Below are 16312 nucleotides of genomic sequence, written 5' to 3'. Positions count from 1 at the left end.
CCATCTGCATTGTGCTTGATTTTATAAACCCATTTACAGCCAATTGCATTCTTGCCTTTAGGCAAAGGCACCAATTCCCATGTAGCATTAGCATCCAAGGCATCCATTTCTTCATCCATGGCTTTCTCCCATTTTTTATTTCCCATGGCTTGCTCAAAAGAAGTGGGTTCTGGTTCGTGTATCACTTTGACCATATAGGCTTAGTGAATGGTTGTAAATCCATCATATTTCAGCCTATCCACAGGATACTTAACCCTGGTAGACCTGTGTAAAATAGGCTCACTTCCAGATGCTCTCAAAACATCCCTGGTCTTCCTCACTCCAGGTGTAACAACAGAAGGAATACCCAACTCATCATCAATGCTCTACTCTGAGCCACTGGATTCACCATCCATATAAGACTGATCTGCATTCACATCAAACATGGGCTGATCTACCTTCTCTTTTCCTTTTCGTGATACCTGCGTACCACTCTCTGCATTGCTTTGAGGAGATTATCCTGATCTCAATCTGCCTGTCCATGGCGAAGTATGTGAACCACTGCTAGAGGACACTCCAGGTCCACTAATATGTTGTGATTGCTGCTGTGAATTCTGTGCAGCATTACTATTTTGTGCATCTACATCAATCATCACATTTACTGGTTTATACCAGCTACTCATCTCATCAAAAACATCTCTGCTCATTGTGAACTTACGTGTAGAAGGGTTATAGCATCTATACCCTTTCTGTTGCAGAGAATAACCAATAAAGACGTACTTCTCAGCTTTTGGATCCAACTTGGACCTCAACTCATCTGGCACATGGACATAGGCAATGCAACAAAAAATTTTCAAATTCGAAATATTTGGTTTCCTACCAGTATACATCTCCTCTGGCGTCATGCCATGTATTACTGCAGTGGGAGTCCTGTTCATTATATAAACTGCTGTAGCAACTGCTTCAGCCCAATAATAATTTGGTAGATCTTTTTCATTTAGCATAGCCCGAGATATCTCTCCAATATGCCTGTTTTTTCTTTCTGCAATTCCATTTTGCTGTGGGGTATGACTGCATGAATATTGCTGCTTTATACCATGCTCCTGCAAGAACCTTGCAAACTCATTTGAGAGGTACTCTCCCTCTCCATCTGACCTTAGGCATTTTATTTGCAGGCCTGGTTCTTTTTCAACCATAGCTTTGAAAGCTTTGAAGTGCCCAAACACTTCACTTTTCTTTTTCATAAAATACACCCAAAGTTTTCTGTTGAAGTCATCAATAAATGTGACAAAATAGTGACAGCCACCAATAGATGCAGCTTTAGTAGTCCACACATCAGAGTGGATTAATTCCAATGGCTTTTTACTCTCTTGAACATACTTAGGAAATGGTTTCCTTGCCTGTTTTTCAAATTGACAGGCTTCACAAACCTTGTGCATTTTTGTAACCTTGAATTTAGGCAATCCTGCAACAATATTTTGGGCTTGCATTGATTTAAGTCGCTGTATATTAACATGACCAATGCGTTTGTGTCAGATATCAATATCTGCAACTACACCGGTCCCATGTGCAAACATTGCTGCACTCAATTCAGGCATGTCCGCATCCAACGTAAACATCCTGCCCTTCTTTCCTTTTGCTATCAAGCGACCATTATTTTTCATATCCTCAACAAAGCATCCATGAGGATTAAATCTGACCTGCAAGCCCTGCTCAACCATCTGACCAACAGAAACCAGGTTCTTGGTGATGTTCGGGACATGAAATACATCAGACAAGTATTTCTTTTTCCCATCCTGCATAGACAAAGGAATTTTGTCAATCTGCACAATAGGATGTGCAGTATCATCACCAGTCTCCACAAATCTTGGTTTTTTCATTGTCCTTGCATCCTGCATCCATTTAGCATGACCTGTCATGTGGTTTGACGCACCTGAGTCAACATACCACACATCATTGCTTTCTTCTGCACTTGTCACAGAATTTGTCATATGCTGTACCATAAACAAATGCTCATTTCTGTCATCACCCTGTCTACTAGAGGATGCATAATTGCCTTGCTGCAATTTTTCATTCATAATGTCATTCTGCTTTTTGTAGCAGTCTTTAGCCATATGCCCCATTTTGCCACAGTAGTAGCATTCAACATTGCTGTTTGCATTTTGGCCTCTCTGCCATCCACCACGGCCTCTTTGGCTCCCCCTGCCTCTAGAGTTACCACGTCCTCCTGCATAGGACTGGTTTTCTTGCATTTGCTGCATATTCTGATTTCTACCACGGCCTGCAGATCGGCCTCCTCTACCTCTGCCTCTAGCTCTGCCAGCATTTGAGTAGAAGACAGCTTCTTTTGAAGTTCCTGCTGAAGAAGATGCACCACCATTTCTCTGCTCTTCAGAAATTAGAAGAGCAATCAACTCCTCAAAATCAGGAAATTTTTCAAGGACGGCAATGGATGTCCGGAACTGTGTATAATCCTTTCCTAGACCATTCAAGGTCACAGAAACTAAATCGTCATCATCCACTGGCGATCCAATGGAAGCAAGTGCATCCGCAATTTTCTTCACCTTCATGTAGTAGTCATTGATGCTCATATTTTCTCTCTGCACATTGTGCAGCTCTTGCTTGAGCTGCATTTTTCTGCCTGTGTATTTGTGCTATACATTTTAGCCAGCGTATCCCATGCCACCTTTGGCGTACTTGCATCCTGAATATGCACAATCATGGAGTCCGAAATACTGATAGACAGCCAGTACATAACTTTTCTGGCTCTCTCATGCCATCCTTTGAATGCCTGCATTTCCTGTTGATTGGGAACATTAGGAAGAACAGGTTCTTCTTCATTTCCTGTAATGAACTCCCAATAGCCTTTTTCCATCAAGAAATTTGTCATTCTAAACTTCCATGCCTGGAAGTTGTTCTTGTCAAGCTTTTCAGTGACAATCTGTGAAAGGGAATCTGATGCCATTACGGAACACTGCAAAATATTCTGTCACTGCAAAAACACAGCTTTTGCCTCACACGGGCATATCTGCAAAACTGACGAAAGTGGTATTTTACTACACAGTCACTTCCTAGTGATGATTTTGCATCAATAGGCAACAAGCATGAATCTGCAACTTCCAAAATCTCTGCACACAGTCATACGATGCAATTTCTGCGGTAACTTTTCACCGACTAGCCGAGTACGACTAGCCGAGTAGTGGTCGCACAGCAAAAACAAGGCCTTTTCCTGAGTGCCTGCGGAGAACTTCCGCCTCCAAAACGGGCCCCGAAATGACCTCGAATCAGAAAAATAAAGTCACCAAGGGCTTTGCCCTTGTTCGCAGCATATAATGCCCTCTCGCTACATCGCGAAGGGCGTCTCAATCTGAGACAGTGCACTCTTGCACTTCCGGCTGTGCTACCTGCAGAAATTTGCTCCCAAACTCGAAAAAGGAAAGCAACACTTGTCCTCTTACCAGGACACTGCGAACTTGGTTTGCTTTCTTGAGCTCCTTACCACGAACAAGGCTCTGATACCATGTGAAGATAGTGGGAGAGAGGGAAGGAGTCTCACTTGAGGCTTTCTCACAATCACAATGGGGGAATACACACAAAGGTGGAGGCTGAAAACAGTTTTCCTCTTCTTAGTTGTGAAAGCCAAAAGAACTCTCGTATAAAGAAAATAGAAGAACCCTATATGTGGGTCTCAAACCAAACTCAACTAACTAAGGTGGCATACTAACTGAGCCACAAACTAGAGTAGATAAGGATAGCTGTCATCCAGCTATGTGACATAAATACACAACGGTTACCCTGGCATATCGCGAGTGGAGCTCGATATCTCAACAATCTGTTGACTCCCAAAGAGGCTAGATGGACAATGGGTGACACTATAGGTGGCACCAAAGTTCCCTCCCCACCATGTGTTGTGGTCAAACCATTGGGGCTATAGGACTAATGGCTGTGGAATTGATGATTGTAGACCTAAAGTGTTAAGAATATCATTTAAAATTTACAAAATATTATCAACGTTAATCTCTAGAGCATCATGAAGCATTCCAAATTTAGGAACTGGGATAGACTAACCACCACAGTATCATCCAACAGATCCTCTTTGACGTTTTCATGCATGACATCATCTAGAGGCTCCACACACATAGCCTGAACCATAGTCACAAACTTCTCTAGCAGGCAGACTTCCAAAGCACCCATAGAAGCATACACAAGTAGACTAAAATCCTCCATGATTTCTAGAATACGTGTGAGAATAAATTTTTAAACAAAAAATGCAAAAATAAAAAATAGTGGAAGCAACCACCAACAAGAACTACAACACCTAGAAATCTTGTTGCCATAGCGGAAGCAACCACCAACTAAAAAATAGCAGAAGCAACCACCAACAAGAATTCCAATACCTAGAAATCTTTTCACCATTGCAACTTGAATCTTGTCGCAAACCAAATTTGCAAGCACAAAGCTTTGGTCCTAAATTTGGTCTACAACAAGTCAAAGCATACCACAAACCTTGAGCCAACAAGCAAAAACAAGAAACCAAAGCTACTATAAGACATGAACATGAAGCTCAAGGTTGAGTAGTAAGTTTATATACATAACATTCTAATAGGTGCTCCAAAAGCATGAGGAAGGAGTTGCATCAAGGAGGAAAATTTGTAGGACTACATGTAGAAAGAGCTACACTAAGGAGGAGATGTTGTAGAAGTATGTGTAAAAGGAGCTTGTACAAGGAGTTGCTTGAATAGGAGGGCTGCTACACGAGGGGGTATTGCTGCAAGAGAAGTTGCTGGAGAAAGAGAGGTTGTTGTAGCAAGAGAGGTTGTTGTAGGAAGGTGTACTACTATAGAAATAGAGGCTACTTCACCAAAAGCTATTTTTATTATGGAGGAGCTATTGTAGCAGGAGGAGGAGAGTTGCACCAACAAGAGGGAGAGAAAGTGTGCACAATGAAGGCAGTGGGGCTCCTTTTACAAATGCAAACGAATTTGAGACCAAATAAGAATAGAGGCGATGGAAAGGCCTTAGATAGAATGTGACACTTTCCTCCTCTCTAGAATATCAATGGGCTACATGTAGATTTAGCTCCATGGTGTGACAAGTGATGTCATAAGTATTGGGTGGCCCTGCCACATGTCCTATAGCATCTCATAGGTTGTCATGTTCCTATGCTACCCTCATAGGCTACGACATATCATGGTTGCCACATCATCATGCCATATGAATGTGCCACATTAGCATGCCATGTCATCATTCCATATTAGCATGCTATGTCATCATGCCATATCATCATGACACATCAACATGCCATGTATCACATCTATAATTATGGGCTAAGGTTATTTCGACCACTCTTATGTGGCTAACGAATAAATTTAGTTTGGGTGATCAATACTAGTTTGATTAACCTCTAGTTTCACCCTTAAGTTTTATACAATGAAATGCATCAAAAGGCTAATCTAAGAGCAACTTAGTTTGGTTGACCTTCTCACATGACTTATAAGGCCTATTACATTTTTCATCTTGTTTTGTATCTCTAGGGTGCTTTCATGTCCATAGATAGGACCACACCCCAAGACTACTATAAACATTTTCTTCCATAGAGGCTAGGTTGGTATACATACTATACATATGATTGGTCCCATGTTTGGGTCCTTAGACGGGGTGCGGTCTTTATGTTTCTCCATATAGGAGGATCCACGAAAAAAGAATTAAGATATCAAAGATTAAATCTATAATACATGTAACAGAAGATGAAGGTGTGGAAGATGATGAAAATGTTCTGACGCACTTATTTAATTCCGCATAAACAAAGTGAATCTTTTCCTCGAAGATTACCGTTGCTTTGCTTGAAAATCCCAGAGATTTGTGGCCTGTAGTTTTGTCTCAGTTCTAAGCATTAGCATGCCTCTGAGTAGTACGTTTCTACAATTTGCCTTGGCATGTGAAAATCAAGACATCTGTAGACTCTAAGCTGCATTCTGATGGCTGCCTCCTCTCGATGAAATTCATGCGCACAAAAGCATTGTAATATAGTATGGGCACTAATCCCCTATTCTATTCTTTCAATCACACTTATTTCAAATTCCTTTTGATTCAAGGCTTAATTCCTTGAAATTTTCACCCTTCAAAGCTTGACCTCCCAACCAGTCCGAATGCTACGTCCATGTTTTTGCTACTCTTGACCCCCTCTTGACACGTTTCTTTGTTTTTAATGTCTAGTATACTTGTGTGTTTTTCCAATTTCAATGTCCACTAAGTTGTCTTTAGGCTAGGGTTGGGGTCTTTAAGAACACCCAAGGATAATTGAGATTGCAAAACCTAAAACTAGCACACCCAAGGAAAATTGAGATTGCATTTATTCTCATCATATATGATAATATCTCAATGGATGTTTGGAAAGAACTTGCAAATGGGAGAACAACCTCAATATGACTAATAAAATACCTTTTGAATCAAGTCTTGATTATGTTTGAGGTTGAAAGACCTTTCATAAGACCTTGATGCTATAGATTACAAGGTTTACAACACAATTTTGGTGTAGATAATTAAATGCTATTGGCAAAGACTATGACTAGTTTATAACTACAATGTTAGAAGGGAAAATCTCCCAACTTTTGAGATCGTGTTTGACCATATAGGAGCTTGGAGGATCAAATAAACATGAAATTCATGAGTAAGGAGATTCCATAATAGGTTAGAGTTTCCAAAGGGTAAGAGGTAAATAAAATGCAGAAGTTATCCAAGATGCTTCAATAAACTATCAACATCTGGTGGAGGCTAACAACAAAGCAAAATGTGCAAATTTAAACAAAGGTTATCACAAGGTCAACAATAGTTAGAACATGCCTAAAGGTACTTGAAATTACGAAGGTAGAGCAATTACCAAGGTACTTGGAATTACAAAGGTAGAGCCATTCCAAGGTACTTGGAATTACCAAGTAACGAAATGCTAGAAGAAGCAATCATTTCAATAATAACTTTAGTAATATGAATATCATTTAAACTACTCAAAGAAGATCTAGCAATTGCAACTAGTGTAGAGTTCGGACATTGGGAGTCTGAATGTGGCCAAGAAGCCATTCACAACCATATTAATAACAACTTCAATAATATGGAAGTATTCCAAGAAGATCTTGCAATTGTAAGTATTATGGAGTCTTGGGACATTCCAAATCAGAATGCCACAAGAAGCAATCAAAAAAATTATTTCAATAACTCCAACAATATGAATATTAGTGGAAGTGGTCCAACATTTGGCAATTGTGACTATCGTGGAATGCTATTGGAATCCTTGTGCAACTTGTCTTTATATTTGTATTTGGAGCGATTGGATTGATACAAGCCTATGCTTTTTGACTTTTTGTTTTTTGTTTTCGTATAGAAAAAGGAAATTCTATTAATGCTTTGAAAAAACACCCTGCAATTTAGTTTCCAATAGAGCTGCTAAAGGTGAATACAAAAGAGGAAACTAGCTATTAACCAAGCCACGTTCCGTAGGGCCCAGCACATTGCCTAGGGTCCCTCCTTGGAGTTTTTAAAAAAAAATCTATAATCTAGAGCTAAGAAATAGATGCATAGGTACTAAAATCATAAAAAGAGAATGAGCTTTACGTAGGAGACAAGTTGTCACAAATCAATTATAAAGAGTATATGGATCCAAGACTTGGAGATGGCTCAATACGCCCTTGGTTGATTGATTTTGCATTCTGGTTATCCATTGAATATGGTTTAGCATTGACATGCAAGATGCATGCAATCGCATCACGTGCTATGGTGCAAGTTTCAATCCTCATACTTATAATGCATTATAGAAAACTATACTACACAAAGCATATGCAAGTAGAGAGATCACATCACCCGCATTGTTTTTCAGCCCTTGCATAATACAAGATGCACAATTGTTTTAGATGGATGGACAAATACAAAAAGATGCCCATTTTTTAATGTAATGATTGTATCAACAAAGAGGAGAGTCATTTCATGAGTCTATTAATTCAAAACATGAAATAAAATATGGGGATTACATAGCAAGAAATTTGGCAACAACTATAAGGGAGATAGGACCAGACAAAGTTGAGTATATTGTCATGGACAATGCAAAGAGTTGTAAAAAGGTTGGTAGATTACTACAAAGAAAGTTTTTCCCAAATGTATGCATTAGTGTGCTACACTCGCACCTTGAACTTGGGGTTGAAATATTGGTACAAGCATGTGTCATGCATCAAGGAGATTATACATGATACTCACGAAACTGTGAAATTTTTATTATTGCATCAATGGCTCAAGATAATATGCAATTCATGAGGAGCTGGTGGATCCCCAATGAGGCAATTACTTTTAGGAACAATGTTTTTCATGCACTTTTACACATTGCAATCATTGATTAAAGATAGATCTTTTGTAATTAAGACCTTTCATTGTGGCATTCAAAGATTGGTGTTTGATCCATGGAATAGAGTATCTAGAAATGAATGTGACGATATAAAAGAAAAGATATTGTTACCAAGATTATGGAGATCTATTGAGGATTCCATGCGGCTGATATATTGCCTAGAAATTTGCAAATGCATCTAGACAAGTGAAATGTCAGAAGGCCCTTTAATGCACCAAAATGGAGGGAGTTATGGAGTTTATTTAGAAAGGAATGGGAGAAATCTCATAGTTTGTTACATAATTTTGGGTATCTCCTTGATCCAGGGTGTTGGAACATGAAACTTGAAGAGGTTCCTGGAGTCATGAATGATTTCCATAAGGTTGTTTGAGCATATCATCCACAAGATGCTACATTTACTAGGTGTTGTTGTGAGCTAGCTCTGTATCAATGCAAGAAGGGATTATTTGCATTTGCCAATGTATAAGCACTAGCCAAAACCACACCTACATGAAAATGGTGGATAATAGATAGTTCTGGTTATGAACTCCAAGCTTCAAGGATGCGACAAGAAACGAACGTGGAACCTGCAAATCCTTGAAAAACACAGCAACACTCTTTGAAACTATGCACAAACTCTCAAAACTCACAAACAGAAGAGACAGAACAAGCGTGCTGGGTACAATCTCCCCCCATAGGAGTGGTGCTCTCCTTCCACCTCCTATGTATTTATGTATATTCCTCCAAAAAGCTTCCGAGCAAAAATCATACAAAAGCCTCTGTGCTTTCCTCCATGCACCCTTTTACAAAAGGCCCATCCACCTTCTAGAATAGCTGGCTTTTTCTAAATATAAAGCTTTTTCTAACTTTAGTTTATTCACTTAGCCAAGCCACTAATATTCCAAAATTCAATTATGTACATAAGCTTTTGTAATATCAGAAATTAGGCATAAGCCTTATTCATCCCCACATCACTCGAGTTGTGCCTACGCGCCCAAAATATGGCGGATCATGCTTGCCACATGCCATCTCCCGACAATTACTCTTCCCTTGGATTCACACGATCAATAGTAATGAAATATTTCAAGCATAAGATAACCTTGGAATTAATCATCACAATCAATCAACCTTTCAGTATTATAGCAACGGGAAATCAATAAATCACATATGAACGGTGCACACATGCGACACATACCATCTCATGGTGCACCTGATGCTACACATGACAAATTGTACGGATGGTGCACACATGCTACACATACCGTCATCATGTAAGTGGTGCACACAATGCTACACACTCATATAGCCGTAGCCTTATATCCAAACATGTAGAACACACATGCATCACTATAGAACAGCGAGCACACATGCATCAACTACGCGATAAAAATGCTGGATCTCACTAAACTAAATACTGAAGGATCAAATTAATGGGATAATTCCAATTCTTGTAACATCCCTCTTGCTTGAAATCGCAATTGCCCTCAACTGCGTGACAAAAAAGTAGTCAATAAATCAGGGTACTGTCAAAAATATCGCTCGGGCATCCACTTAGCATCCTCAATGGGGTGGTTCTTAAATGTAAGAAGATAAGTAGGATACGAGTTTCCATGTCTCGTTTGAGTGATTTGTTGATCAATGATCTGGTCTGGCTCTAAGAGCTGGGTCTCTCCTTGAAGCAATGTGCATCGTCTAAAATAGGTATAATTGGTGGGTCTCCATGGAAAGGTTTCAAGAGGTGCACATGAAAAGAATTATGAATTTTCCAATCTGGTGGTAATTGGAGCCGATAGGCATTGTCATTAATGTAAGAAAATAAAACGTCTGTGCTCAACAGATAACAGGATCTCGTATGCGAGAGAGAAAAGCAGATAGTATGGCGAATAAAAAATTTGATTAATGTAAAACTGATACAATAGATGGCGCTGCCTCCTAGCTGTGTGCTCCTATGAGAGGCTTCAATGGCATGCAAGAAACTGTAGAGGACGGAGGCTGGATGCTAAGGAATCAAGGTTGTTATAGCCAGTTATGAATATGGGCTTCACGGGCTTGCACTTATATAGCCACCAATTGTAGTTGGTTAGACCCAATTGGGAGACCGACTTAGTCCACCCAAAACGACCGACTGGAAATAGGCCACCGACCACACGTTAGAATCGTGGCATAGAAAAGAGCAACTCACCTATGGTGTTTGTTCTGCCCAAAGCCATCTGGGATCATCTGGGGCTCCAAATAGGCCCCACAACCCGAGAGTGGGTTGCCCCGGGAAATGCTCCATCTACCCTCAGTGTGGTCAGTCATGGGATGCCTTCCCGCACTTGCATGTAGCCTAGTTGGCAGTGTGCCAACTCTATTTGAAGTCGTCCAGCCATCAGGCCACACATGGCCCCCATCTGGTGTCCAAACCAGGACCTACCAGATAACTGAGCTACTCAAATGCCTTCTCCTCATATGGAGGGCTTACAAGTAGAGTTAGCTAGTTCCCGCGCAGTTACACGGCGCAGTTACACGAGAGTGGAGCATTGATATCTAACACCCCCCCTCAATGTCCACCCGCAAGTGAACTTACTTTTTTGGCCCAATGCCAAGTCGATGAAGATGCCTCTCTAGCAAGTCTCTTCTAAGAGCCTTCATGAAGATGTCCGCAACATTCTCTGTAGTCGGACAGTACATCAAGTTAACCTCTCCATCCATGATGAGCTCGCATACAAAGTGATATTGAATCTCAATGTGTTTTGTGCGAGCATGGAACACAGGGTTCTTTGCAATTGCCATGCAACTCTGATTGTCACATAATAACTGCGTAGGCTTGTTCTGCATTGCACCCATGTCCCCCAAAATCCTCCTCAACCATACTGCCTCACAAGAGGCAAAACATGTTGATTTGTACTCAGCCTCGGTAGAAGAAAGAGCAACTGTGGGTTGCTTCTTGCTGACCCATGACACAGCTTCAGATCCAAGTGAGAAACAGTAACTTGTCACTAATCTCCTACTGTCCACGTCTCCTGCCCAATTCGAGTCACAAAATCCCGTCAAGATGTTGCCCTTGGTATAGGTGATGCCATAATCAACAAGTGTGCCTTCGATGTATTTCAGCTCCCGCATCCCTGCCCTCCAATGGTTCTCCCGAGGCTTATTGGAAAACTTGCTTAGTACACTAGTCGCAAAGCTAATGTCCGGCCATGTGTTGCACAAGTAAATCAAACTGCCCACAAGCCTTTTGTACTTCGCTTCATCCACCAGTGGTGATGAATCCTCGTTTGAGAGCTTCACGTCAACCTCCATAGCGGTGCCAACTATCTTGCACTCAGCCATGCCAAATGCCTTCAGTATCTCTCCAACATACTTCAGCTGTGAAATGAAGATTTGTTTTGGCTCTTGCCAAACTTCAATCCCCAAACAGAAATGCATCAGTCCAAGGTCTGTCATTTCAAACTCTCTTCCTAGCAATTGCTTTGTCTGCGAGATCTTTTCTTCATGGTTCCCTGTTATGACAAGGTCATCCACATAAAGGACCACGATCATACACCTGCCTCCTTCTCTGTAGATATACAAATTTGCATCAGATGGGCTCCTCCTGAACCCATTTTGCAAAAAGTAGGCATCAATCCACTGGTACCATGCTCGTGGGGCCTGTTTTAGCCTGTAAAGTGCCTTCTTTAGTTTACAGACTTTACCTTCTGAACTGGAGATCACAAAACTTGGTGGAATCCACGACACTGCACCACTTGCAAAGGTGAAACATAACCAAAAGTGGATCTCCTGCTACCCACATGCCCTACATAGTCTGAATCTACCAAGTACACGCATCTCTCCTCTAGCAATGCAGATACACATCTCCTTGGTACCCTTCATGTACCTCATTATGCACTTAACTACCTCCCAATGCCTCTTTCATGGATCAGCCATGTTCCGGCTAGCAACTCCCATTGCAAATGAAATATCTGGTCTAGTAGCTATCATTGCATACATAAGACTCCCAACCGTTGATGCATAAGGAACCTTAGCCATCATGGCCCTCACCTCATTTGTTTTTGGACTATCTGCCTAACTCAATTTCACATATGGAGGCAATGGAGTACTTAATGCATTCCCCCCCTCCATATTGAAATGTTGCAACACTTTTGTAACATACTCCTTTTGTGAAAGCCAAAGGAGTTTCCTACTACGGCCACGCATCACGTCCACGCATGATACACATACCAAGAATATGACCTACAAGTCCCAAATCCTTCATGTCTAAGGCCTCATGCAACTTGGCCTTCAATGCATCGAGCTCATAAGTGTTCTTGCTAGCGAACATCATATCATCCACATAAAGTGCCAGGAGAATGCTATTATCCTTAGCCCTTTTAGTGTAGAGGCAGTGATCAATCTAACTTTTGTTGAAACCTTGGGATTGAATGAAAGCATCAAACTTTTGATACCATTCTCTAGGTACTTGCTTAAGGCCATAGAGACTCTTTTTCATCTTGCAAACCAAATTATCTTTGCCCTTTTCTTCAAAGCCTTCTGGTTGTACCATGTAAATTTCCTCATGCAAATCCCCATGTAAGAAAGCTGTCTTAGCATCCATCTACATAAGCTCCATGTCCTCTGCTACTGCTACAAGTCTAAATACACATCTAAGTGTGGTCATCTTCACAACCGAAGAGAAGATCTCATCAAAGTCTACGCCCTTCTCTTGCTTGAATCCTTTAGCAACCAAACGGGCCTTATACTTAGGCACATCATCACCCGTGACCGTCATCTTGTAGACCCATTTACATGGCAATGCTTTCTTTTCATGTGGCAAAGAAACCAAGTCCCAAGTCTTTATTTTCATGAGTGAATTCATCTTTGATTGCATAGCATACTCCCACTTGCACTAATCCTCGTGCATCATAGCCTCCCTATATCTAGAAGGCTCCCTGCAATCAATAAGCATCACATAGTCTGCCCCTAGAACAAATCTCTCAGGTTGTCTAGACACTCTAGCTGATCTTCTCAAGGGCATTTCAGCTTGCTGTCCCACCTGTATATTAGCCACATTTGGCTCATCATTTCCACCAATAGATGATCCATCATCTACCCTTGATTGTGTACCTATGGGAGTACCTAGTGGCACCATTTCCTGCACATTTGGTGCATGGACAACTTGGTGTCTGTCAATATATTCAGGTGGATTCACATCCTGGAAAGTGATTCTCCTCATTTCCACATCTCTCATGAGTGTCTTATGCATCTTCTTCTCATTGAAGACCACATCATGACTTCGTATGATCTTCTTTGCTTTTGGATCCCAGAGATGATAAAACCCATCTCTCCACTTTCACCATAACCTAGAAAGATGCATTTCCTAGACTTAGGATCTAGTTTCTTCCTAAGCTCTTTTGGCACATGTGCATGGTCTGTGCATGTGCCTCACACCCAAATATACACAAATGAGAGTAAGAGGGCTTCTTGCCACTCCATGCCTCTTTAGGAATACCACCATCCAAACTCTTACTAGGTGATCTATTGATCACATGCACTGCAGTCTTCATTGCCTTAGCCCAAAAACCACCAGAAAGACTTGCATTGGAAAGCATACATTGCAACCTTTCCTGAATGGTGCAGTTCATCTGTTCTGCAATTGGATTTTGTTCTAAAGTACGAGGGGACATGAGCTCCCTCTTAATCCCATGTGTATCACAAAAATGCTGAAAGTCATGAGAGAGATACTCTTCACCATTGTCAGTCCATAGGTAGTTAAGCATTCTACCTGACTGATTTTCAACCAAAATCCAACCATTTCTAAAATAGCTAGAACACATCGCTCTTCTGAGCTATAGCAGAAGCCCATACTTTCCTAGTTACATCATCAATGAATGTCACATAGTATTCAGACCCGCCTAATGATTATGTAGGCATGGGACCACATACGTCTAAATGCACCAAATCAAGCCTTTCAAGCTCTTTCTCTCCCCTTCTTTTATGGGCTGATTTAGTCTACTTCCCATAGAGACAATGCTCACAAAATTCAAAATCTAGAAAACAAAAATGTGGTACATAACCCAAACGGCATAAGAGTTTCATTCCATTCTGGCTCATGTGCCCCAACCTGTAATGCCACAAAGAAGTACTTGGCTGCTTGGTTATTGTAACAAAATGATCAGATACCCCTGATACATGTAAGGGATACAAAGTCCCACACTTGGCACCTCTTGCCAAAACCATAGAGCCCTTCTGAATTTTCCAACTCTAAAAGCCAAAAGTGGTCTCAAAACCAACATCATCTAGCGGACCCACTAAAATGAGACTCTTTGTCAGCTTAGGCACATGTCTAACATTTTTCAAAAAAAATGCAAACCCATTTGCAAAATAAAACTTTATGTCACTTGCTCCCACTATGTCACATGCATAGTTGTAGACTTTGCTAATGCATCCAACTCATTCCAATCATCCATAAACATATCTACAGGCTTAGCTCCAATCCTTGCCAAGGGTTTAATCTACTTCTTTTGAATAAGAACATCCCTTATTTGTTCTTTCCATTAAGAAAAAATTATCCCATCAAACTTTTTAATGCTGAAAAACTCCTTTTCAAACATGGAAGAGGATGCCATGATGCAAATGAAATAAAATCCCAAATGCCAATACCTGCAAGAGAGAAATCACACCAAATACTAGGTGCACCCAAATATGTATGCCTTAGTATCACCAAAACTCAAGGCTCAAAGCATCAAAATGCATCTGACTCATGTGCATATACTATGCATCAATATGAGCAAATCCAGCCTAAAAGAAAATGTCAACTTGCAATGACAAATCAATGGCAAACCCAATGCCAATACGAGCCAAATGCCTCAAGCATAAACACCATCCATGGCCATAAGCATCAATAATGTCTCATCCAAGAGAGCATAGCACTATGACTGCATTAACTACAATGTGTCGAAGCTTTCCCTCAGCATAAAATAGCATCTGTGTGCTAAATGCCCATCAATAAAGCATCCCACAAGGCAATCTAGGCCTATCAGTGGATCCAACAGGGATCACAATGCATCCAAATGGCCTGTAAAGCATCCACTGTAACCCAATGCAAACCACGAATGAGCGCATATTGCTCATATTGCAACCAGAGTGATCTGCATAAGGTATATCCAAGAAATCATGGCCCCATGGCAATGACTGCTAGTGAAAATAGAACTTGGGATGCCTCAAAACATGGGCATCACTGCATAATCAGACTCAACAAGACAATCTACAAATATCTCTCTCTTGCTACCTAGAACTCCAAAATCCCAACTGATGAATTGGAAATGGGGAGTCAACCCTTCCAATTGACCTATAATCCAAAAATGAAAGGTTTGAACCTTTGAATGGATTTTTGACAGAGAAACAGACGATTCGGCACCTTAGAGAGATGGAACTTCTCCAAATCTCCATGAAATTGTGCAAGAGCTGGTAGGTAGGGGTTTTTGGGCCTCCAAAACACAATGGAATAAACGGTTTTGAAAACCATGGTCCTAAACACCGGGTCCAACACATGGACCAAAAGACTTTTTGCAAACCAGACCTGTTTGTAAACACCACCAGAGTGCGAATGATGAGCAACATATAAGTTTTAGGACTTCTTGAGTCCACCGAAATTGATAGATGCGAATGGTTGCTTCAAACTCGAGTTCCAACACACTGGTAGAAAAATGTTGAAGTAGAGATAGTGAGTCAGAAATCCAAAAAAATGATGCCAAATTCAAGAATGGTGTTTTTGAACTCTCGAAGTGCAATGGACACTAAAAGCAGGTAATCGTTACCTTTACAGGTCATTTCGGACTCTCAGTAGTAGTCGAAAGGAATAAGTGAATAAGCAAAAAACGTCTTTTTTTACTCCAAAACCACTCAAAGAGCTTTCCAAAGGTTTCTGTAAGGTCTCTATACACCAAGATGCAGGTAAAGTCACCCGATTGAGCTTCTCCTTCCTCCCACAGAGCTGTAGCAAGC

The sequence above is a fragment of the Dipteris shenzhenensis genome, chromosome 4 (genome assembly GCF_047967505.1).
Source record: "Dipteris shenzhenensis isolate YYH24624 ecotype China chromosome 4, Dip_SZ_1.0, whole genome shotgun sequence".
Taxonomy (NCBI): domain Eukaryota; kingdom Viridiplantae; phylum Streptophyta; class Polypodiopsida; order Gleicheniales; family Dipteridaceae; genus Dipteris; species Dipteris shenzhenensis.
Note: the sequence above shows the minus strand (reverse complement) of the source record.